Source organism: Cupressus sempervirens, chromosome 3 (genome assembly GCF_028749045.1).
Source record: "Cupressus sempervirens isolate cs-2001-9-10 chromosome 3, ASM2874904v1, whole genome shotgun sequence".
Lineage (NCBI taxonomy): Eukaryota > Viridiplantae > Streptophyta > Pinopsida > Cupressales > Cupressaceae > Cupressus > Cupressus sempervirens.
In genome coordinates this window covers 1,012,193,966-1,012,220,970 of record NC_143120.1, presented here as the reverse complement: position 1 = coordinate 1,012,220,970, position 27,005 = coordinate 1,012,193,966, and the positions used below count along the sequence as shown (strand labels likewise).

General features: G+C 34.6%; 1 non-coding gene and 2 pseudogenes across 1 annotated transcript; 1 reads left to right on the top strand and 2 right to left on the bottom strand.

The window, feature by feature from the left end:
- Window positions 1-9,024: 9,024 nt before the first annotated feature.
- LOC149570170 (DNA replication licensing factor MCM4-like) lies at window positions 9,025-25,276 on the bottom strand (annotated as a pseudogene).
- Window positions 12,945-17,765, top strand: LOC149570171 (uncharacterized; annotated as a pseudogene).
- On the bottom strand, window positions 13,628-13,701 carry TRNAR-UCG (transfer RNA arginine (anticodon UCG)). Its single transcript has one exon. It is a non-coding gene; the product is annotated as a tRNA-Arg (tRNA).
- Window positions 25,277-27,005: the final 1,729 nt, after the last annotated feature.

Below are 27,005 nucleotides of genomic sequence, written 5' to 3'. Positions count from 1 at the left end.
AATATAATGTTGCAAATAATTTTGTTTAATGAAACCATACATGGAAAACTGATGTTATTAAGCAAAAAACATAGGGCACAGATTTCAATGTGGAGGTCACAGATGAAGATAGAAAAATTGCCTTGAAGGAAGGCTATAAAGTTGTGGTTGCACGCCTACGTGAAGAATCTATAAGCCTTGCCCAAGAATCCAATGCACCAAATGATATCTCATAGGTAAATTGGTTAGATGAAAAGTAAATGAAATTAAATAGTTGAGAAGATTCTTTTTTCATATTAGTTTTAAATGTAAATTGACTACATAACAATGTGCATAACATTTTACTGCAGCCTTCATATCCTACCATAGAACCTGCTCCTGATGAAGGCCATGATGTGCATTATAGTGGTGGAGGTATTAATTTGCTATTGGAAATTGATTATGCAATTATGAATACAATTTAACATCTTCAATTGGAATTTGACGTGTATCCTTTTTTTGAATATTTCAGAGCATGTTGAACATCATGTTGAAGGAGTGGACCATGTTCCAAGTGTTCAACATGTTGACGCAGTGGCAGATAAAAATGTTAATGTAGATGATGTGGCATTTTCAGGTAAGAAAAATGCATTTTATGTTGTACTCGTACTTAATTACAAACTTGTAATAGTTAGAAAAAGAAAAAAAGTATGCCAATTTATCACATTCATTTGTTCTTGCAATAGAGCCCCCTTTAGTGTAGCAACCTCCTGCTCCTGCAAAGAGAAGGAGCCATCATAATTTGACATTACACGTGCTAGAAGAGGAGGAGAATGAAATAGATATGGATGCTCCTATGAGTGCTTTTCTTAAGAGAGCTTAGAAAAAAATTAAGAAAATGATGTTTTAAAAATCTTCTTTGATAAACCTTGTTGGATAATGAAAGAACTTTGTTTTAAGTAATTATGTATGAATGATGCTTATTAATAGCGATTTTTGTTTTATGTTCATGAATATTGTTATGTGTTAATGAAGTTTTGATTAGTATTGTGTATTAATGAATTTTATATCATATTAATGAATGTTATGTGATTGTATTGATTGAATGTTATAGTTCATAAATGGATGAATGAATGAATGAAGTATGTAATTAGATGATAATGGGTACTTTAGATTGATGTTAGGGGGAGGGGGATGAGGCTAGATGAGTTTCCACCTTTACGTGGTTGGCCTTTTTAAGTAAAGAATATTATAGTATTCTTGAAAACAAGTGAAGCTCAAATTTATTAAGTCTTCAAACACACATCCCAATTCTCTTTAACGAGACTGAAGTTTTTTCGCTTGTAATAGTCTCATTGCATTCATCTTTTGGTTCCTTGAACATATAGTTCTTTCTTAGTTTAAATCCCAATTATTAGATATTTGTCCACATTGGAGTTAGTTTGGCATAGAAACCTGCATATTTTATTATATATGTTTAGTCAACTGAAAGCAATGTAGAAAGCATTCACATAGTTGATGTCTAACAAAAGAAGACAAGATGCATATACTATTTAGCATGGAAATCCTTGTAAGTGAATTGTGTGTGTATGTACACACACACACATATATGTATGTATGTATATAACTTCAAACAAATTTGTAGGCTCAATTAGCAAGAGACACCAACCTCAAATCCTGCAATGCAGAAGGAACCGACCTTTGAAATGCAAAGTGTTTATAATGTAGGTAGATTTGTATTAGATCTCCTTCAAGGTCTTCAACAAATCTGCCTTGTACTTATGAATAATCCACTAAGATTTGAAATAGTGTTTTTCAATAAATGCTCTAAACTTGGAATATACCTTCATATAAATTCTGCCTTAGATCTGCTCATCATATTCAAAATAAGCCTTCACATGTCTGTTCACTTAGGTCTGATTTAGGTCTTCCAAAAATTTGGCTTATAATTATGCTCTTTAATCTCTTAAAATATTCTTTGTATTCAAATGATATTTAATGAATTGATTGATACAAATTTCCTCATACTTGAATCCAAATATCATTATCATTGTCAGACATAACACAAACATAAAATCATTTTGGTTATTCGCTTGTTATACAAGTTAGTCTTATCTTTTTGGTTTTCACGAGTCATGCACTTATGCATCTTTGGGATATCCGCAAGCTATTAGAGATGTTTGGATGGTTCATGTCCTTATTTTTTTTGTGTTGTTTGTAGGGTTTTTGCCATGAAGTCTAAGGACAAACGTTGGATGTTTGTGATAGACATGTCCACCTATAAGAAAAGTATCAAATGTAGAAAAAATGCAAAGAAAAAGCAATGTTCATGACTACCACTACACATATCTCGACCCTTAATACCCATATGCTTAGATGGATTGGCTAACATTCCTAGTCTTATAAGTGCTTGTTAAATGAAAAGGGAATATTCCATCTTGATATGTCAATATCTTGACTTGGACATACCGATTTTTAAAAATAAAATGGCTCAATGATGAAAAATAATTGCTCAAAAGGAATTGTTAAATTGTGGTTAATAATATCTTATTTGCAACTTCTTTCAGTGTGACTAGTTTGATTGAGGAGCACTTGATTAGTTTTCTTTTACATCTAGACCTTTCTCGTCCAACCAAAATTTTTATTTATTTTCCATTTATCATGTTGCAGTTCCTATTCATCCTATTGCCACTTAGCTTGTGTTTGATCCCGTTCGCATCCACAGTTTGTTGAAGTGCAAAATGTGGAAAATTGGTCTTAACACAGCTTGTAGGGAATGTGTACAACAGATTTGCATGATATAGCCAAAATGGATTTTTTGAAAGGGCATTCCACAACTTTCAAGCAAATTTAATTTGCATGCAAAGCAATTTGATTTCTTTCATCACAACATTTATGGATTTTTGAGTTTGGTGCAGAGATCAAGCTCATTCAAACTCACCAAAGTATTGGAAACTATGATTCTATGATCTATCTCTGTCATAGAGGAAGCTCAAAAATTTCTTTATTTGGAAAGAATTTATATTTGTGCATAGATCTACTAATGGAAGTGGGGATACTGTCTTTTATATGTTTAGAACTCTGTCTTAGAAGCTCCAAAATTATATGGGCTTTGTTCAATCCTCTGATAATTTAGAGATATAAATGCTTCTTTTTCTGTTTTTAAGTCCAATCCCTCTTAATACAGTCTTTGTTGTTAATCCCTCTCTATACAATGTCTGTTAAACCCTCACAAGTAGCTTCAAGACCTCCTTATTATTGTATTTAAAAACTGTTATTATGTGCAGGACATAATTTATGGGAAACACAGAATTAGTGCACAATTATGTATTATATTAAATCCTCTTTTCACAAACAACATCCAAATTTAAAAGTAATTAAATAGTTATGGTCCATATAAATTTTGATACAAGAGATAATATTGATATGTGGAAACTCAGAAATGAAGTGGATTCAGTAGGTTTGTGCTTTTTGGCAAATTACATGCAGCAATCCAGTAGCTCTCTTTGCACTGTCCTATTTGCCCTTATGGGTCTATCAAAAGTAAAATAAAAAAACAATAGTAGCCTTGGCTGAAACTGCAGATGATCAAATTTCATACAATCAAAGAGAAACCTTTTTGAGGGATAGTGCACACAGATTGAAAATCTTGAGATTTTATGGCATGAAAGGCAAGATTGGTGTTATATGGTGAAGTATTGTAGGCATTATTACATCATCAATTGGCAAAATGTGTAGAAACACATGGTGATATTCATGAAATATTATCTTTGTTCAGAGTCTTCTTACAATGTCATGTTCATTGGCAGTAGGTAAGAAGATATCACACACAAAGAGTTATCGGTTAAGAAGAGTAGTTGTTTTATCTGAAGCATTTGAAGTTAACATCACCATTCTCAAGAGCAACACCAGAACTTGGGTATGTTCTCTTCTTCTTTCTCTATAAACACTTTTTTATTAGGGAAGCACTAGTTTTTATCTCTTTTTATTTCTCATTATGCATGATAATGAATTCGTTACCTCTGTGAGCTTCTTGAAGACCTCTTGGGAAATGTCACTCCCATGAGAATTTTCACCTTGTAATCATATTAGTTATGGGAGTTTTGGGTTGAGAGTAAGATCCTAAAGAACCTCCTACATTAACTATAAAGGCCAAAGCATCCCCTTAACCATGTCAATTCAATTAGTAAGAGGCCAATCCAAAATGGTTTGGATTTTTTATTGATCCACCTAAAAACTTTGAGCACTAATAACAAGGCACAAGTAGAGAAAATTTATAACCCCAACCTAGCACTAGCCCAATTCTTTAAAAATATCCTATTGCTCTACTATTCCAACAGTTATATTTAAATGCTTTAGATGGTATTGCTATGTTATGTGTAAATCAATATATCATCAAAAAAAAAAAAAATCTTACTTGATTATTGATTGGCAATGGGTACATGACAAGAAAGTCATTAGAGCATTTATCAGCCATAAGCCATGACCAAAACTTGTAGTACCCAAAATAGAATTTGAATGTTGTCTTGTGCACATCCTCGTTGCACACATGGATTTAACGATATCCTAACTTGAGATCAATCTTTAAAAAATAGATTGCTCCATGCAACTCATTGATAATTGCTCCATGCAACTCATTGATAAGCCATTCATCGTGAGAGACATATACCTATTCTTGATGGTAGACAAATACCTATTCTTGATGATTTTCCCGCTCAAGGTTCTGTAGTCTATGCACATCTCACATACCATCTTTTCTCTTTAGAAGCACCACATATGATTCAAAAGAGCTAGAACTTGGCCTGATGTGATCCATCTCCAGCAATTGCTTTGTAATGTTTTCTTTTTCTTCTCTATACATCTGTGGGTGGTATTAAAGGACGTTCATGACAAGCTTAGAACCTATTTCCAACTCTATGATGCATTAAAATATCCTATCCAATAGTAATCCTAGAGACAAATTACTAAATAGCACATTATGGCTATCCAATATTATATGAATGTTATTATGACAAATGAAGCTTACCCAGTAGGCATGCCTTTTACTAGAGAGCAGTTGGTTACCTATGCAATTTGTCCCTTGTGGAGAGTCCTCTCCATACCCTAGGAGTGACCACTCATAGTGATTAATCAAAAATGCCTTTAGGCACCATGTCTTTCCCTTTATATTTAAATTTTAATTCCATAGACTGATAATATTGTGTAAATTCTCTAACAAATGTAACCATTGGCTAGTTCTACAAAAAAAAAGTTTATAAAGAACTCACCACACTGAAACTGCTGGATTCTTATTGACAAAACATGCTAGGCTACATTAATTAACAATATCATGCAACTGCTTGCAAATAACCTACAACAATATGCAGTAGCTAATGAGAAGTTCTCTAAAATTGACCCAATGTTTACTCTCTACTGCTATTTAAGTCTCAAAAAACAACTAGCCAAAAAGACTGAACAAATTCAGCACAAATCAACAGCTAAGCAATAAGCTCGACAAACATATAAGAAAAAGTGTAGTCTTCTAATGGCCATATGCCTCAATTTATAGCACAAAGGAGGTCTCAAATCCTAGTGATGCACATAAGCTAACATCATTACTAGAATAGCAAGTGTTATTAAAGGTTCCAGTCCAAAGTAGCACTCCACTTTTTCAACATAAAATCGTCTTAGAAGTCACCCTGTAACTCCCTCATAGTGTGTTGTTGGAAACTAACATAATTAAATGGATTTTTATTTTCTCCAAGCTGGATATGGTTAATTACAATAATATGTTCTTTTGCAAGCTGCAACACATTTATAATTATGGAGCTAGTTTCTTATCACTGTGCAACTATTTATCTTAAACATCTTACAATCAAAAGGAACCTTTGACAATTATTTGGACATTTTGATCTTGTAGGCAGAGGGAAGGATTTGAGTTTATGGTAGGCCCACCTAAAGTTATAAACAAAAAAGTTAATGATAAATTTTTTGAACCCTATGAGGTACAATAATATCCTCATCATCCTGGATTTCTATTGATGATTGTGGAATCCTATAAAGAGTAAAATGATGAAAAGATGATGACAATATATACTATATGCATTTGCAATATCAAACATTACTTCTCATATGTTAGAAATGATGAAATGTAGATTGCTATTGTTGAAGTACCAAAAACATATGTGCGTGCTGTTGTGGAGCTCCTGGGAAAATGCCGTGGGCAGATGCTTGATGTCCAAGCCATAGAGTATGTCCTTTATCACACCTGGTTATCTTGAGTATATACAAATTTTTGTAAATATGCTACATATAAACAACATGAAGTAGATATTTATAATCAACTAACTCTAGGTTATCTTTAGCCCATCATTTTTTTTGTACTATTTTATGTTGATTTTCCTATAGTGATATTTCTACTTATTTATTTTTATTTTGAGATGCCCTAGGATGTATAAGACCTTTTATTTCACTTTGATTTGCCTTTTACAAGCTTACTATCATTTTGTGTTTGACAACCTGCTGTCTCCATTTTGACTATGCACTAAATTATGCTTTTGAACACAAGTTTTTGTCAGCTCTTACAATCCTTCAAGATATTGCTTGTGCCCCATCAAGTGTTTGAATAAAGTCTTTTTTTGAGAACAAGATGTAATAACCACAACTTGATACCTTGATTCATAGAAACTTGGTAGACACTAGCTAAGTGTCTATCAAAAGAATAAAATAGGTTACAAATATGGGGTTTGCAATCTTGGAGCCTATGAGATAGGATGAGTCTAATTTAAAGAGAAATTGGTAACTCTCTTGCATACATGGGGAATGCATGTTTGCCTCAACTAGTATGAGCATTCTACCATGTAAATTAGAATATGATTAATAAATTATTTTTTATTAATATCAGTATCTTGTATCCTTCTAAGATTTTCCCTCACAACAACATGTTTTGGTGTTTGCCATGGAAATGGTCATAATCATACTCATTTGGATAGCTGCTCATCAACCATCTTGCATAATGTCAGTAGTTTTATATAAGTAACAAGACAAACAATGTTGAATCTCACTCCAAACTAGTAATTATAATAATAATATTTATCGCAAGCACACAAAATTATAAGGTCAAAGTTAGAAATTGGAATTAATTTTATTTGGTCCTATAGTTTCTCAAACATTGATGAAGACACTCTTTACATCCATTTGCCAGACTTTCCAAGGCAAACTGAGATGCCACAGCCAAAACTAAATGGATGGTGTTCATCTTTGCAATAGGAGAAAAGGTATCCTCATCCTTGAGGTCTCCATCTCATCAAGAACTTTCTTTGTTATCTCATCATCTAGCACCACCTTATCAATGTATAAAACAATGCATGTCATGACCTTCTCATTGGCCTTAAATGGAGTACAGAAGTAAAACTTTGGGTTCGACCTCTAAGCTAATGCATATATTGGTTAGAGGAGTTTGTGTCTAGCTTGTTCAATGATGTGCCAAATGATCTATCCACCAAAATTAAAGCAACCTCTTGGGCCCATCCATGGCTTTTTAGAGGTAACCCATCGACATGCCATCTTTAGCCATGAAATGAAGCATATTAGGAAAGATTTGTCACCTAAAACTTGATTTTTTTTTTGAAAATAGGACAATTGTTAACCCCTTCGCCTAACTATTTGTTTGAAAACAATAAAATATTTGCTAGTTATCTAGAGTAACTTTTTTTAATTATAATTAAGCCATCAAAAATTGTTCTTGTAGTCTTTTCCCTATAGAATTTTTTGGCGTATGGATATTCCAACTAAGCATTGAATGAAAACATTTCCTTAAGAGAATGAACAATACTTTGCAAAGTGAGGAAGTGGGCGGAAAATAGTATGTATCTTGGTTGCATAAGATCCTTGCCATTCTTGTGTTCTCTTATCAAGGAGAGGACATATGAATAGTGTATTTATATATATATATTTGAATAAATTAAATTTGCATTAGTATTGTAGAAGGAATTTGCATCAGTACTGCATCCGAGTAATTTCAAACAATCCCTATTCTTTGCTGAATTCTCTGGCTTGAAACTGACTGTGGGTAGCATTTATTAGAGATTATCCTTGTGATGTATCATGGTCATGATTGCTAGACTCTTATAAAGCTTTTGAATTCACCTCTATAATATCTTGTACATTGCGATTCCCTTTGATTCATAAATTTTGAATAATGACTTCCCAATTTGATAATGATTCTTTGTCGTCTTTTTTTTTTTGGTCCCTTTTCCTTATAAGTGCTTCAAGTTTATAATAACAATGTTCTACATCTTGAAAAATTCTTATGATCATATCTAGAGAAATAGCTAATAGCTATGTGTTTGCACATCTTGTAGTTGCTTCATAGTAGAGCGTATGATGCATTGTGCCAAGTAAATTCTTTTGAATTCTGCACTTTTTTTGTTTCTCCCTTGTAGCTATTCATAGAAAACCAAGTCTTCATGACACCATGATTGACATCATTGGTGTGTATGGAAGACAAGCTGCTGATGATATTTAGCATTCTCAATTGTTGAAGTCACCACCATAGAATCATCACTACATCAAGATTAGATTCTAATTTTTCCTCTTTATATTTAATTTAAAATATAGATTAAAATAATTTTCTCTTTTTATATTTATTTCTCTTTATATTTAGGTAACCGCATGAAACTAGAGGGAGAGGACAAACGTCATTGTGAACATTAAAATGAACTTTTTCCATTACATTGGTTGAAAAAAAATACCTTTATAATTGCAATTACTTTTTCCTCACTCCAAAACTTGATAGAACAAAACACCAATGATTCTCATAATTTATAATTATCATCCTCTTATCTGAGCAAGAATTATAAGATATCCATCATTACCTCGGTGGTTGGCTTTGTCATAGATAGTACACCTAGGCTTTGGATTCCTTCAATTTTCTAGATTTTTTTACAAGAGGAAGTACCCATCGATGTACTACAGAGCATGAAGCTCAGGGCATATTAAAATAGTTTTCCACAACACATTGACCGTAGTCTTATCAGATACTTCATTACTAATTATTATAGGGGCCATATCATCCTCAAAACTTGTTCAGGTCCTCTTCACATTGTCCCCATGAATTGTAACAAACCCTCACTCACAAGGTTTCTAATCGCACTACGAATCTAAAATTGAACAACATAACTCATAATGTATTCATTTCCCCCAAGAAAATGAAGTTGGAAATAGCTTGAAATTTACCCACAACAAAGAATTACTTACATCATTCAAGCTGACTTCCTTGGATCCCTATTTGTGCATTTCCTCCACCAATTGTGATTGCATTCATTCATATCTGGTTAGGTGCCATACCAACAATTTTCTCAATACTATTTAGGATAGTATAAAGAATGTTACCTTGGTAATATGGGTTGATGGCCCCCCTGCCTCCATCCTTTCCATGATAAGAATCCTCAGTGATGAAATAAGATTGGCTCGTCTCATTCTTTCACTGGCTAAGACTCCCATGTTTATGAGATCCATGTCAATGGTCCCTGTAACCATGACACTCAAATGCATTTAGTGGCTTCCAATTAACATAGTTCTTTCACAGCTGACTAATTTTGGGATGATAATGCTTTCAATATACAACTAAATGAGCTGACAATCCTCATTGCCAAAGATGCACAATGGTTACCAGTTGAATGATCGGTGGCAGATTGTTGAAGTGCAACTTCAAGAAGCTGAAATGATTCTTCCACATCACACCTTTCAACCTACAGAATTAAAATGTAAGATATATTTTTATTGCCTCAATCTGGCTTTAAAACATTTAGGAATGTAACCCACTTTTGTCTACATAGGATTTTCTTACCCACTTAGAGAATCTAATGTGGACAAGGGCTTTGCTTATTCTTATTAAGATTTCAATTTGGCATGGAGTCATTGTGATAACCTATACAATTCATTTAGGAGAACAAGTTAACATAACATGAGAATTGCCCTGCATCTAGATGCATTCTTCAATAGAAGTATGAGATATACTGTTACTTTTTTCATGTGTGTAACTTGTAAGCATACCATACAGAAATTGAATTTGAAAATATATTGAGCTAAACTTCTTTCTAGTGCCAGGGAAATTTCCCTTCCTATGCATTTCAACATAACCACAAATTAGATCTTCTGCTGCCTCATCAGATATCTTAGGATGTATATGTTGTCTTACATAAGTGATATACGAAGTGAGAGTCAGGAGGTCAAATGCATCCAACGTTTGGTCCTAGAATCATAATGTAGTTCACATCAAAAATATCAAGTCATTGGACCCCCCATTAATTACTACATAGTATTGACCAAATCAGAACTTACCTCTGGCTCGTCATAATGTAATGCAACAAGATGCTTTGCAAGGTGCCTGTCTATTTGTTCATCAGCTTTATCAAGCACTAGGTAGATCAAATCAAACCTACAAGCATTTTTTGTGATTCTTTTATACTTGAGTGACAACAAATAAATTCTCCAGCTTGAATTCTAAAACCAAACATACTCCACCTGGAAAGCAATGTTGGAGGAAGTTGGATATTGTCAATCATTGACAATCTAGGGTTGTAGCATGAACCACTAGGATTCACACAAGCTAAAACAAATGTTCTTGCATTCAGAGATGCTATGATCCTAGCTTTTGCAATTGACACTATTTTTTGTTCCATAACCTACTTCAAAGGAATGACCAAACATTGATATACAAGTCAACCAGCATCATAGATTACAAAGTCAAGAAACCAGTAAAAGCACATAATTCAAAGAGCTCAAAGAAAAATCACACCACATGTAACATGCTATGAGCATTGTCTGACATCTTGTCAAACTCATCTATGCAGCAAATACCCCTATCGCTCATTACCAATGCTCCACTTTCTAGAACCTGTTGAGTTCAAAGAAATAAGAAATTTATATAGAATAAAGTGGTAGGTAGCAGTGGGGGAGCAGGAGGCCCAAAGAGCTCAATGATTAACAAATTGAGTTAATAACTTACTGTTTCACTAGTTTCAGGATCCTTTGATACATAAGCAGTCAAACCAACCGTAGAGCTTCCATGACCACTTGTATAAATGCCTCAAGGAGCCAATTTATGCACATACTGAAGTAGTTGAGACTTACTCATACCTAGATCCCCAACAAGAAAGATGTTGATATCACCATGAAAAGTAGCGCCTAAAGCTAGTTTTACTACAGTTCCCCCAAAAAGTTGTTTAAGAAGCATAATGGTTAACATCTGGTGCAAAGAACATGCAACAAATTACCAATTAATCGAACATGAATGCAAAGAAAGATACGTGGCACAAGAGCCCTTTCTTTACATCTTCTAGCTCCCAAATACTTGGAGCTAAGGACCTAGTTAGCCTCTCATAGATATCGGGCATGCAAGATAGTTCTTTCAACTTTCAATTTGGAAATTGCTAGTCAAAATTCAATTTCAAAGCTTGCAAAATTCATGTTATATACAAAAGGTAAAAATTATGAGTTTATACCTTAGCTTCATAATCAGCTGGTGACATATCACCCTCTTGAAAAGAGGCAAAACTATCACTATTGGTATCACGTTCCATTGGATCTTCAGCTCAAAATCTTGTATTGTCTGCCTTTTTCAGATGAAGGCAATCGATGTAGGTCTGCACCAACAAATGATTTACAAATTAGAATTAGAAATCATAGAATATAGCATTAAGGTCCTCATTTCCAACTTAAATGGACTAAGATAGGCTTGAGAGCTTTGCTTTAAATAGAGATTTCACAATCCTTTGGTTTGGTCCCACTCTAACTGTCATAGCTCTGAAAATCCCAATAACCTACAAAAAAAACCAATGTCAACCTTCAAATGCTAACACTTGGCAATAAAAATGAGTGTAGAATTCATATATCATGTAATATCAAACACACCTCGATTCGATCACCAGGTTTGGCTGCATCAACAAGTTTGTCGTGCATCAGCAAGCTAACAATGTGCAGGATTTCCCCCTTTGGAATGACATCAGGTATTTCTTGCAGCCTTACAATCTGCTTATCAGCAAACCTAACCACAAAGTAAAAGGATATAGTTGTCTTTAGAGTCTTGAAAATGCAGCTTCAAATCATGCATAAACTAAAATCAACAAGTTCCTACTTGCATCTGTTATGCATCAATGTCAAAGAATTCATAGCAACACATTTTGGCCTTGCACAACATGTAGGTTCATCAATCTGACCTGAGCATTTGAAGCATAAAATAGGATGTGAATACAAATCCAGAAAAACACTTTTAGACAGCAAGTACCATTGTATGTAGTGAAGCAAAGATATGAGCTTTTTTTTTAAAACATGAAATACATTTGACAAAATTTGGTAGAAGATTCTCATGGAATATGAGAATAAAATTTGGTGTGAAAGTTCTCATACAGGGATTTTTTCACACTAAAAAAATGTGCTCTCTCATATATAGCTTTCATCAAGCAAACATCTCAATGTGAGAAGAACCTCATGTATGGTGTCCTATTAGTTCCAATTAAGGTTACAAAGAGCAGATCAACAGTGGCCTTGTCACAATAAGGAGTAAGATCTTATTTGCAAAATCCTAGAATCTAAAAGCTTTTGAGATCACTTTCATAAGCATGAATTTGTTTAAAGCCGTAGATTCTCCACCACAGTTTATGCAAAATAGAATTGAAAAACAAACATAACATACAATGAAGACACAATTAACTATTATATTAAGAGTTTAATTGCAATCCAATGAATTACTTCTATCAACAGGTACTAGTGCTGGAGCATATCGACAAACAAGGCACCTAAAGAATACTTCTTTGATTTTTGGTATAATTGAGCTGCATCGAATTATCATTCCTTTGACTGAAACCATCTTCTCAATATCTAGATTTCAAAGACAACAAAACCCCCTTATTAGATTTTTCAAATACACTAATACATTAGGGGTCAATTTGCGACGACAAGAAAAGGTAATGTGGTTTTGGCTTTTTTTTTTCAATTTTAGCCCGATGCCATTGCAATTGCGATGGCATGCATCGCAATTGTGACGCCAGCGAGATATAAGAGGAAAAAAAAGCCGAAAACCCTCATTTGAATGAAATTGTGCGACACAGGGTTCTTCTGAAAGGAAAGGCACGTGCACAGGAGATCACTTCAGCAGCATTGAGAGGGGCATTGAGGCGAACTCAAGGCATTCAGAGGGTTGGGCTGAGACGCGCATTGGCAAGGTGTAAGAAAAATAAACCCATTACTCCTTTGTTCTCCATGTTTTTCAGGATCAAAAGCATGCCCATTCATTTCAGTGTCCAAATGTTTGAGCTCCTTCAAGTCTTTTAATGACTGCAGAGCAAAAGAGGCAAACAAGAGGCCTTTTAGTAGACATTTAGGGTAAACAATTGTTCTATTAAGATATGGCATATATCTATGAATATGTACAGATGAACAAACATCAATATGCATTTCACTATCACTACCTTCGCATATATGGTAACATAAACATTTTAAAACAATCCTCTAGTCATTTAGAAAACTAGTTGCAAAAGATAAGGAAAGAGCCATATTGATAGTGTCACCTAAGACCATGCTACAAGAAGAGCTTTAAACTCATAGAAAGCAGAGCAGTGCTCGCATTTTGCAACGAACTTTGAGAAACATGTCAAAAATGAAATGATAAAATTCATTTTGACAAACTCGGCCACAGTGGGAGTCGAACTCACGACCTTTTGATCCGAAGTCAAATGCGCTAATCCACTGCGCTATGCGGCCTTGTGATGATTATTGTGGCCAAATTAAGTTTTTGTTACATTTTATGCTGACTATCATTTCAATGCCTATTATAATTGTATGGGACACAATTGCTCTCAACATTTTGTAGGTATATAATGAAGCTTATATAACTACTTCTCTTCAAATAATTGTGAAAAATGAAACATCAAATTCATTCCTAAGGCTGAAAATATAGAGATTAGAAGTTGGTGACCAATAATTCTCTTTAAGATGGAGGACACATTTCTGGTTACTTAGATAATGGGAATTTTACTTTGTTGGTAATTTGAGAATCTTGGAAAACCTTAGAGATCATTAAATTCCTCCATCTTAAACACTTTTTGATTAAACAAACTAGCCCCAAATCAGTATATTTCTCAATTTATAGGCACAAAATATCTATGGTAGTAGGAATACACCTGAATTAGAAAGAAACTTACAGGCAAACAAATTTTAATTCCCATGAATAGGAGAGCAATCTAAATGCCAACAAATTACAGTTCTTCCATTGCTTTTATTTCAACAATCCATGCGGTTGCACCATAATTGGATGCTTATCTTACAGTAATAGAAGATGTTTCTCCCTTATGTTTTAACTTGTCATGATCACCCCTAGTGGACATCGTGGTGGGAAAATGTGTTTGCACTGTGAGGAATTATCAACATATTTTGCATTCACACTCTTCATTTTAGATACTTCAACCTTGGTACACACAAAGAAGAAAGAGGCCATAAAACCAGTTCTTAATGAATCCTTTGTTTTCCTCACATCAGCAATTGGGGCTGGTGAGCTTTTGTTGTGTTTGGCGAGAGGCTCTTGCCAATGAGCTCTACGCATTCTTCTGCATGTCTTTTGCACATCCTTCTCCAGTAACATCACAAGACATTAACGTTCAGTAACATCAGGTTCCAGTTTAAATGTCATAAGACATTATGGTCTTGACAACAATATGGCAATCTACATTTGACCAAAGAAAATTGCAAAATATCAACCTTTATGAGATAAATTCATTTTGGTAATTGTATTCTGGTTCACTAGGCTCAAGTTATTTGCAATTTATCTTCCCATGTCCCAAATATGGTCATGCATTCTCATTATAACTGTTAATGTTTCTCATGAATGCCCTTTCATTTCTTGAACAAGACACTTGTTTTTAAGTGTTTCCATTGCATGCCGAGAGCTCCATACTAATGCCTCCCATACTTCCATGGTAGTGTGCTTGGATTTGTCAACAAAAATACATGCGAAATCCATGAAAATTTGTTGTTCCTCATAGTCCAATGCATCAAAGCTTATTTTATTTTGCATAGCCTTGGGTGGTAAGTTCTCACTCCCGAAGCCCATTATGGTAGGATGGTAGCAACAAATTTACGACTATATATTAAAAATTTGGGATACAAGTTGGAAAATTGTTACAAGTATCCCATTACATGAGATCAAGATTCAAGTTTAAACGTTCATATAATGAATAAAATTCAAAAATCCTTGCTCAATATTCATTAATTCAAGTATAAAAGTAATAATAGAACATTATTTTCATTGGAAATGAAAGGCCCTAAGTCCACAAAATGGCCAGTAATAAAAAGTACATTTGGTTGCATGTATCTTACACAGAAATGCAGTGGTATTATATATCTAGCATAGTTATGAAAGTATGGCCCTCATTGTGAGGGTCTATAGTATCTACCATAGTTGGAAAACTCGCCAAGCCCCCCAAAAGTTTAATCGGGAAAAACTCGGCGATTTAAAAAAAAACTTGAGAAAACTCGAGAACTTAAAAAAACCACTAAAATTTAATTAAAAATACATTTATTTTGCAAAATTTAATGAGAAGATGCATCTAATAAGTTAATTAAAGAGATTACAAAAGAAACAAGCAGAGTTTAGATATATATAAATGCAAAGTGTGTACAAAATTGCATTCTCATGCAGAATGCTCATGGCAAGAAGCAAAATAGTAAATAGTTCTTGGCATCAAACAATGCAGCTGAGTTTTTTAAAAAAAATCGCCGAGTTTTTAGTAAAAACTCACCGAGTAATCGGCAAGTTTTTTCCCAACAGCCGAGTTTTTATTCTTGTGAGTTTTTTTGGGATTTACTCGCCCAGCTTAAATACTCGACGAGTGTTTAAAACTCGCTGACTAATCTACGAGTTTTCCATCTATGGTTGAGGCATCCTCATTTTCAGCCTTACATTGCTAAAGGGAGGACACATTTTGGCCTTGTTCACTGTCCGACCCCAGATAGGGTCTTGAGGGGTGGATACCATCTTGAACAGGAAAATATAGATGAAAGCAACAACAGTTGTGATAGAGAAGGTTCCAGTAATAGTGATCTAACTTGTCCAGTAAGGCCCCCTCATGATTATGTGAATGCTAGAGATAGTGCATTGCAGGATAGCCTTTCGCATAACATTGGAAGTGAAGGTACATGGTCATACACAGGAAAGGAATTACCAAAATCTTCCAAGCAAGTTTTTTTAAATAAATATTTAGCTGTGCAAGAACCAGAGGAATCAAATTTGTGTTCAGAGGATGTTCCATTGGACAGGCATTGTGGCCATAGCTTTCTTGCAAAAAATTCGGAAAGTCTTGTAGATAGAAATAAAGAAGTAAAGCACCCCATGGTTCATAAGAAAAGCTCTCCTGCAAATGCAACAAAGTGACTTGCAAAAGAGATTGTTGGAGTGGGAAGTCCTCGGACCCCTAATCGAGTTTTTCCCACTCCTAGAGTAAAAACAGATTCTATAAAGAAGGCACATCTTACTCAAGGCAGGCAATCTGTAAGTTCCAAATTCTTATTATTTCTACAAATTTTCTTTTGTTATCTTAATTGTAATGTTAACTTGAGTCATAAATTTGACAGCTACCCTATGGAGAACCTTCACCATGAGTTATCTTGACACCAAAATTGGATGGTAAATATTCACACACAAAACAATCTCAACATCCATCTTGTGTACCAGGTTCAACTCCAGGTATTTCTAGTTGCAGGGCCTCCCTGCCCCTACCAACAAAGCCATCTGTTTCATGGCCTACATTCATTACTAACAGTCCTCAGAATGGAACACCTAAAGTAAAAGTTGTTAACAATGAATGTATAACACCTAGGCCACGAAAATCTTCTTTAACTTCACGCTCATCAATATCTTCATTAGGAAGAATTGAAGCACTCACTGAGAGATCAAACCTTACTCTAGAAGATGCAACTACTGAGTCACCTTATGTTTCTAAAGCTGCCACTTTGTGGTATTCTAACAGAAAAAAAATTCAGGGCTTCGAGCTATGTAGTCTCCTGATGTATTAGTTAATGCACCCAGACTTGATCGAATTGCGGAGTTCTCCATAGCCCCTTCTAAAAATTTGCTGCCCGCTGCAAAATAGCGTGTTAAGGGTACTCGCTTAGACATTCTTGGAGAATAAAGTTGTCATTTGAGAGTAGAGAGTAGCCCATATGGATTGCGTTTAGAAAGGTCCACCTCATCAAGCTCAGGTTTAGATAGGGATGATGCAAACTGTGATAGAACACAGGAGAAGTGCACGATCTAGATCAATGCAAAAGCTCCTCCTTCTGTTCACGTGAAACCGACCTTCAATGATGTTATTCATGTAATTAGACACAGTGCTTTTTGAGTTGGTATAGATCAAGCTGAGTCAGAGAGAGGAACTGTGAGCAGCTTGCTGCAAGGAAGAACAAATGTGAATTCATTTTTAGATGCACACAATAATGATCTAGATGTCTTGTCAGTTCTCATGGGGACAACTGTTACTGGCCATCATATTGTAGATCAGCACCTTAAGACAACCTCAACCTCCAGCAGAGATTTTGATTATTCTCAAAAACAAGTAAAAGGAGGAATAGATCTTAAATCATATCAATAAAGAGCAGAAGCTCTTGAAGGCTTGCTAGAGCTTAGTGCACAATTACTCCAACAGCAGAGACTAGAAGAACTTGGCATAGTTTTGAGGCCTTTTGGACGTGGTAAAGTCTCCCCAAGAGAAACAACCATTTGGTTGACAAAAATCCTGAGAGGAGCAATGAGTGATGTTCACTACATGGGTTGAGAAATATAGATATTTCAACATGGCACTTATTTATATATGTTTTGTATCTAGTTTTCTGATGTGTAAATATTACTTGGCCCTCAATTTGGCTCCAAGTGGAACATTTCCTCTTTATATCCAACTTACACTGTCTCATCTATAGCATCTTTTTGCAGATAGATGGATGATGTCTGTTTGTCCATATAGGATCTAATTTTTGGGTAGTCGCTGATGGTGTTTCTGTATGCTTTCCAGTTGATGGTTGGTCTGACCGCTTTCTTTAACTATGGGTTTTCTTGATGGCAGTGACCCAATTGTTGAGAAAATTTGGGGGTAACCTAGTCGCTTCTTTTTTCAAGGTGATCTGAGTTGGTTATTGCTTTAGTTCACCCTGAGGAATGTTGGTAGGAGGCACAACAACCCTACATTGTCCTATGGATGATTCTCTTGTTGAGTTTGTATGGTTGCAACAGGTTTTATAATATAGCAGGTTTATAATTTTGTCTTGAGCTGCATGGTTATATATTTGCAATATCATTTTTTTCTACAAAAGCAGCAAAGATTCCAAAAGAATTGAAGTCAAATTCTTGAGTTGTGTGCCATAACCATAATACAATGCGGTTTTTGGAAGGGAATGCAGGCTCATAGTATCATATTCTGTGTAATGGAATAAAATGCAACATATTCTTTTGGAAACAGTGGTCAATTTGCAATAGACCAGACTGCAAGTGCATTGTTATATCGTGTAATTCCAATCAAAATTTTAATAGTCCAGCACATTGATAAAGTTAATTGTAATAGGCCAGTTCATTTCAAGAGTTAATTGTAATTCTCTCTTTTTAAAAGAGCTTGTAACATTATTGATCATGGCATTATATTTTATGTAAATGAAAGTTTGCAGTGGTTTCCTACTATCTACCATAGTAGTAAAAATCTTCTTAGTAAAAAAAAGGCAAACCAACAGATTCAAAAATTATCAAACTATCACGAATCAATCAAGAAAAAATCATATTTTCAACACACATAAAATAAAGATGAAAAAATTAACAAAACATGGTTTTATAGAATAGAGATACAAAAATAAAATAAAATGAAAGCTTATTCCATAAACTATAAGATACATTTTTTTCTTATTTATGTTAATATTGTATTTGATTAAATTGTATTGCACAATACATACTACACACTGCATAAATGATAACTAATTGTTCATAGTTTTCAATTACAATTTCCTTGGTATGAAGTCAACCTAAAAACTAAGTACAAAGTTGCAAAAAATTCTATGTTCCTTTAGAGTCTTGGGAAGGGTGGGACCTAGGATCTTGATTTGGGGATGGTGGTTAGCAAGGGTTGATTTGGGGACAATCGTTGGCACAAGTTTAGGGATGGAGCACCTAAAAGGGTCAAGAGGCAATGTCCCTTATAGGGATTTGGGGTTAGTACCCTCAGCAAGATTGACAAGCAACATCCCTTTTGTAATACAAACAACATCACACTACCATTTTTCATAGTGATAGGATGAAAATTGATTGTAAATCAGATTAGATACAATTCAGACATGTCCTTCACAATTACATAATCATGAACGTTGGCAATTAGTGATTAATCAAAAAATCACATTTTTTGGCTTCATCAACACATTCCTTGCATCATCATATGAAGTTCCTTACACAGTTGGCAAATGTGGGCTTAGCAAAAACTTTGGTAAATTAAAAATTGCTTAAGTTTATTTAAAAACAACTTTTTGTTATACATAACAATTTTTCTGCTATCCAAGATTTTACTTGATGTTGTTTCTAGAAGAGATTGTATATGTTTTTTGAATCACAATGTTTCAGATCTCACTCTATGACAATCATATGGGATCTAGTTATGATCCTCTATATTCATATTAGAGGCTTTGATGTTGAAATTGGCTTAGCAAATAATCATGACGATGACCATAGGTTCTCTTCATAATTTTTTTGGTGACTAATCTATTTATGTTAAAGCAGGATGTATCAGCATTGACTGTAGCAGAAAAACAAGTTACACAGATGAAAACTTGCATTGTTGCACTTACAGCTGACATTTGACACTTGGAATTGATATGCACATTTCTTTGAGGTGGGTGATAACAAAGAGCTCATCAATTTTCACTGTGTTATCTTCTGGCTACAAGTCTACACCATTCTTCACTATTTTTTATTTATACCTAATACAATTTTATTTTTCAAAATGTTTATCATTGCCACAGTTTTTGACAGTTGGCTTCTTTGTATTTACGCCTATAAGGAGCCATTGGATATTGGAAGATAAAGGTTATAAATCTCAGGTAGTTTGTCTACGAGTTTTCTTTTGGATTTGGTTGTGTTACATGAAATGCTGAAGTAAGATGCACTGATTTCAACCCATTCTGATTGATTTGTACAGATTCTTATAACTAGTTCCATATATTTAATTACATTTAGACATTATCTTTTAATGCTTTATTTCAGTGTGCTACATATTCTATTTCATATTTGTGATATATGATGAAAGTATTATAACATATGGAGGAACAGTCCATGAGTGGCGTGGCTAGTTGAAATGGTTTTAGTTTCAATTTTACACCATTTGATACAAATAATCAGTTTACCAATCGACCCCTAGGTTCATTCCATTTGCAGTAAAATCTTCATTACATAGAAAATGTTCACAAAATCTATGTCAATGCTCACACATCTTCTTGGACTTACACAAATCTATGTCAATCCTCACACATTTTCTTGGACTTACGCAGGAACTATGTTGCCCTGCAGCTCTTGTTAAATATGTTATCAACTTGAATTTTCTATTAAAGGCTCTCATGCTGAATTGAAAGCCAGGTAAAGAAAAAGATATTATACACTATTTTGTTGGTACCCTGTGTAGCACAACAAACTTGTTCTTACTATAAGAAAATTTTCTTTTCTTTTGCTTCATTGCAGATCTTTTGCTTGCACGGAGGTCTCTCCTCATCATTGGACACACTTGATAACATTCAAGCTTTGGATCGCATACAGGAAGTGCGTCTATACACATAAGTATAAACTTCTTCTTTTGCTACAACACATATAACAACACTTTTAAGTGCTTGCAAGGTATATACTTATGAATAAATATTACATCCTGATTTAAATGTATGAAAACAATTTTCATTCCTTTTAAGCTTATCAGTGCAATTGTGCATGTATCTTGATGTTATGTACAAGTAATATCACCCATGCTTCTGATATATTCTTTAATTCACTGCTAGAGAGATGCAACTGATCTTTGGTAAAGAATATAGACGAACAATATGCAAATGTCTTTTTAAGTAGTTCTGATATCTTCAATCAAAATTTGATAACCAAAAACACTTCCAATAATGATGGAAATGAATTTGTGAAAATTCCCAATCCAATCAATATCAAAGACTAAACAAGGATTATATATATTGAAGTTGGAAGTATAGTGATAGTCAACTAAATGACCTAATGTCATAGATCCTGACGATCTAATGTTGATTACTGATTTGCAATAAGTATCATTAGAATTTTTGTAGAGCAATTTGCAAGACCAAGTAATCATTGTTACAGATTTATCAGAATGTAAAAGTGATATGTACCATACTGGTCTAAAGTTATTCACTGTATCTGATATCTGCCTTATTGAAATGTGATATGATTGATTCTGTTTGGTTTGTAAAGATGTTGGATATTTATTTGATCTCTGTCTGATATAATATCTTTGTAATGGTGATGACCCAATGATCGGTGATCTGTACTGTTGCAATTTCTGATGTAACTCTTGTTACTTATGTGATATTTATGTCACTATTCCTAATCTTAATCATTGTACTCATGGGATCTGGCTTTCTGATGTCTAGTGGATTACTACCACTTATGTCTGTATAGAATATAAAGTAATCTTTTATCTGAATAATGTCCTTGGATTGGTTATTGATGCCTTTTTAATATCATTTGAAGAATTGCAACTCTTCATTGCATCTTTTAGTATTTGGCTCCTCTGTCATTATTGTACCCTTTTGGATAACTAATATGTGATTAGTATTTGTGATCAGCATGATATAATTTAAAGAGAAAACACTTACATTTTAGTATCAAGCTTGTTTTATGAATGAATGGAGAAAAACTAGTGACATATCCATTTCAGCTTTGTGTTTTTTACTGTTAGTATTTGATTATTAGAACATAACTATACATCCTTGTGAATTGGAGTTTCAGCAAAGATTTAATATTATTTGGATTTCTTTCTTATTGTAGCAAAGGTTATGGAGGCCCTGAACATTCCAAGAGGTGTCCGCCGTGTGCTTTTTTGAACACCTAATACTGACAGGTATTTTAAGTTTTAATAATATGGATCTGTATAATTCTAGTTTTAATACAATCTTATTGCAAGTTGATAGATTTTCTTAACAAGTTTTCAAAGTGTTTTCTGTAAAGTCATTGTTCACTCCAATTCGATCATCCTGACTTTTAGCTATAGGTGCCTTGCCTTTGGTCAAGCATAAAGCTTTCCTTAGGCCCATGTAATATGGTGGGTAATTTGTTGGGTTTCTCCTTACCAATGAAAACTTTGATGTGACCCTTACTGTATGTTTTTACCATGCATAACATGAATAAAAAACTAGCAATAATACATTGATGTGCAATGGGTACACAATGGGTAAAAAGATGTTAGAAAATGATTGATTATGGTGTTCTTGTTCATGATGGTAGGAGCACACATTCTGGTCATTATTTCTGCTTTTTTGAGTCACTTAAACCTTTCAAAATTATTTTTATGCTGGGAACTCTAGGTTATAGTCTTAGAAAAGTATTTTATTCATTAACAATTTCTTTAATCTGGCGTGTAGGTGAAGTGCACACAATGTTCTTATTGCTCAAATAAATTTGATCCTTTCTTAGATTTGAGCCTAGAGATCATTTGAGCAGATTCCTTGTTGAAAGAATTATCCCATTACACGGCAGTGGAGCAGTTAGATGGGGGTGTGAAAAGAGATCAATGTGAACGATGCAAAGTAAAAGTGAAGGCTCTAGAACAACTCAAAATTGATAAAGCACCACATGTTCTTGCAATTCATCTCAAGCGCTTCAGTGTAGATGGATTTGGAGGAAAAATTGACAAAAAAGTAGACTTTGGTTGTACGTTGGATCTCAAACCATTTGTTAGCAGTTCACATGTAAGTAGCCCTTACAATATTATTTGCCAGTGGATCACATTTTTAGTGGAATCTAATTATATAGTTTTTGTAATATCTACTGGTTTTTTAATAAATATTGCACATTTGAATGATATTCTAGTTTCTCTATCTATTGATCAATCATAGGAGGGCAATTTTAAGAACAATCTTTATGGTGTTCTTGTTCATGATGGCTGGAGCACACATTCTGGTCATTATTTCTGATTTATTCGTTCATCCACAGGCATCTGGCATGCTTTAGATGATAATCGGGTATACATTTGCTATAGTTGTGAAGACATGTTTAATTTTGTGGAGCAAGCTCATTATAATTTGTGTATAAAAGGATACACAAAAGAACTACAATTTTATGTAGAACCTTTTCTTTATATGGTAACACTAATTATATTGAAGTTGCTTAGATTGATTGAAGTTATTCTTATGACATTTTGTACTCTAGGTCTATTCAGTCAGTGAGAAAAGTGTGCTTTCCTAGAAAGCTTACATGCTATTCTATATACGAGATAAGAAAACTAGCATTCAAACAGCAGGTGGGTCCGAATCTCAGTATAATGGCTCTAAAATAAAGAAGAGGGTGTCATTGAACATTGGACATCCAAAGGAAAACCACTTACAAGATTCATATGCCCCCCAGGTGACAGAAAACATGCATTCTTTCCAAATGACAACAATCTCTTTTAGTGTTGCAGGTGTAAACAAGATATCCCAACAGGTAGAAAATTTGTCAAATGTCAATTTCATTTCAGAAAGTTTAGAAAAGAACACAAGTTCTAGCCAGTCATGTAGTAAATCCAGATCATCAACAAATCATGATGCATCATGCTTACAGCAGGGCCGCTGTGGTGGCAACATGAGCGGCCTTGTCGCAAGCATGATGCACCATGATCTGTTGATGATCTGGATTTACTGCATGACTGGCTAGAACTTGTGTTCTTTTCTAGACTTTCTGAAATGAAATTGACATTTGACAAATTTTCTACCTGTTGGGATATCTTGTTTACACTTGCAACACTAAAAGAGATTGCTGTCATTTGGAAAGAATGCATGTTTTCTGTCACTTGGGGGGCATATGAATTCATATGCCCCATGATGCATCATGCTTGTGGCGGGGCCGCTATAGCAACGACAGTAGTTGGCGTCGTCGCTATAGCGGCCCCGCCATATTGCTAACTGCAGACGTCGCAATTGTGATGTCCGCCCACGCATTGTGATAAAATGTGCGTTGCATGCGTAGCGACACTGTCATAATTCCTAACTTTGCATCGCAATTGTGACACATTTGGAAACATTGCGATAGCCGGTGGCGTCGACACCAGTGCTACTGCATCGCTAACATCGTCGTGTCCCCGTCACAATTTTCCAAGGCCGTCGCAAGTGTGACGCCCACGAAAGAACTGGAAAGGCTCTCGCCTCAGCGAACCCGTGGGCAGATGTCGACGCCACCTTGTCGCAATGCGTATGGAAGATGTCAAAATTGTGACGGGAGCCGTGCCGGGTTAGAATGGTGAAATTGTGATAGATAGGCATCGAAATTGTGACATCTAAGGATAGACATTGTAATTTGTGACTAAAAAATAATGACGTCTACTACTGTCGTAGTGGCGACACATTGCCATCGCAATTGCGACACTTAGCCGTTGCAAATCGATGCCAAATGTATTAGTGATAGCATTGAACAATGAAGATGTAACTTTAAAAAGCATTGCCTACTTGATGGATTTGGATCTTGCATGTTAACTGTATCTCTAAGATTGAATATTCTTGCCTGAATGCAATGGCAGTTATATGTAAGTCTGAGGCATATTTATGTGCATAAAAAAAAAAAATCTGAAACAACAAAGTCATTAAATGAAAACATACTAACTGACAAAACATATTTTTCCAAAAATACAATTCAGTCACTTGTATGTGCCTCTCCCACAAAGGCTTGAGGTGAACAACTACATCCATCAACACAATGTCAAAAATGGCGAGAACTTCAAGAGGATATCTAACCATCTTGCCATAAAATTCTTCATCATATTCGAAGATGTTCATTGCATCAATATTCAGCGAATCACCTTTGACTTCCATTGTCTAAATGAGAAATCAACTAAATGAAGTGAATACAAAAGCAAATGTGCTCAACTAATAATTTGAAATGAGACTAGATGGTAACCATAAGAAGCTAGCAGGGACAAATTTGAACCTGTTCCAAGAGCCTCATGTATTTCCCCTCAAGGTCTGAAGGATCATCCCTAAAATTCCTCAGAAAGCTCTGAACTACTTGATTGACATCTTGAACACTTATGTTTGTGCCCCAAACAAGCATAGGGGGGGTTGCCATCAAGGTCACCCTCGGAAGACTGGGGCATCTAATTATAACAACCAAAAGAGGTAATTAATGTGTGTTTCAACAGAACATATTATACAAATTGAAAAGAAATGATTGACTCAATTGATAGGCAGTTCTCTGTCCAAAAGGTTTCTTGGTACAAGGCAATATCTTCAAAATAGGTTTCTTTAATGTAGAAGCACCAAAATTTGGTACATAGGCATTTTCTATGCCGATTCCTTGAGGAGGCAGTTGCTTGGACAGTCAATGTGGACCACCCATTGAGGTTTGTAGAATAGAAGGGTTGTCTGGTATGACCCATTTGACAGGACCCTGGGAATCTCCATGGTTGAACTGTCCCAGAATCTGGGTGTGCACGCTAACATACCATTAATATAGTTTTTAATGCTTCTCATTAGCAATAAAGCATGTTTTATTAGCCCATTGTTTAGCTGGTTCACCTTTATTACTTCAAACAATCTAATCCAATATTTATAACAGTAGAGTTCTATTTATTAGAATATGATACATTTTTTATTTTGGTATGTCCAGGTTACATACTCCATATTCTTAATATATGGTTCAATTTCTTTTTGTACTAGTCTAGTTTTAATTGCTTTAAATTTTTTTAAATGACCATTGTTTGGAATTATCAAGTATAGATTAACCAAGACCTTGCCAAAGGCCATAAAGCATGAGGAATGGCAACTTTACACATCTGGAATTCATGACGTGAATGACAATCTTCATCCATATAATGCTATTTTAAAATTTAGGACTTTGTCTTGTTATGTGTTGTGATATATAATTAATATTTGTTGAAATTGTAGGAAGAAGCTTGCACAGAGACTTTTGTTTGATAAAATTGCAAATGATGATCATGAAAGAAGAATATTGACAAAGCTAAAGCAACAATGTGGTGGTCAGTTTACTTCTAAAATGGAGGGAATGGTATGCTGCATCATACATAAATAAAAAACTCACTTTGATTCTTATCATTGAAGTTAATCTAATTGTAAATTGTGTTAAAATCTATGTGCTTGTATGTAGGTCACAGATTTAACATTAGTAAAGGAGAACCAAGGGCATTTTGACGATTATCTTAATGAAAATTCTCAAGCACATCCTGGCATAGACTTGACTGTGATAGTTTTGACAACTGGGTTTTGGTCGAGTTACAAATCATTTGATCTTAACCTACCAGCCGAAATGGTATGCCCATTTTGTATATAGTATACCTTTTAAATTTTCCAATTTCTAAAGCAGTTTAACATTTTGACCTTTTCTACTTAATGCAAGTAAGATGCGTAGAGGTCTTCAAGAAGTTCTATTAGACAAAGACAAAGCATAGAAAGCTTACATGGATATAATCTCTGGGTACTTGCAATATTAATGGGAAGTTTTACCCTAAGCCTATGGAGCTTGTTGTTACTACTTACCAGGTAATTGCCTTTTTCGTTGTTACTACTTACCAAGTAATTCTCTGGTTGTTGTATCAAGACTAAGGAAATTGTGACGAATTTGGGTTTGGAGCCTCAAGAGGAGGGCATTAATCAAGCTCCTCTCTGGCTCCATCTATAGCAGATGTGGAAACTTGACCAAGTGTCAAAAAACTCAACTTGTTCAGACCTGAAAAATGATTATGTTGGTAAGGACAATGAGGATAGTGCCATGAAGAAACAATGGTTATGAAGGTGTGAAAAGGTCACAATGGTATTGAAGAAAAATTTCAATCAAAGAA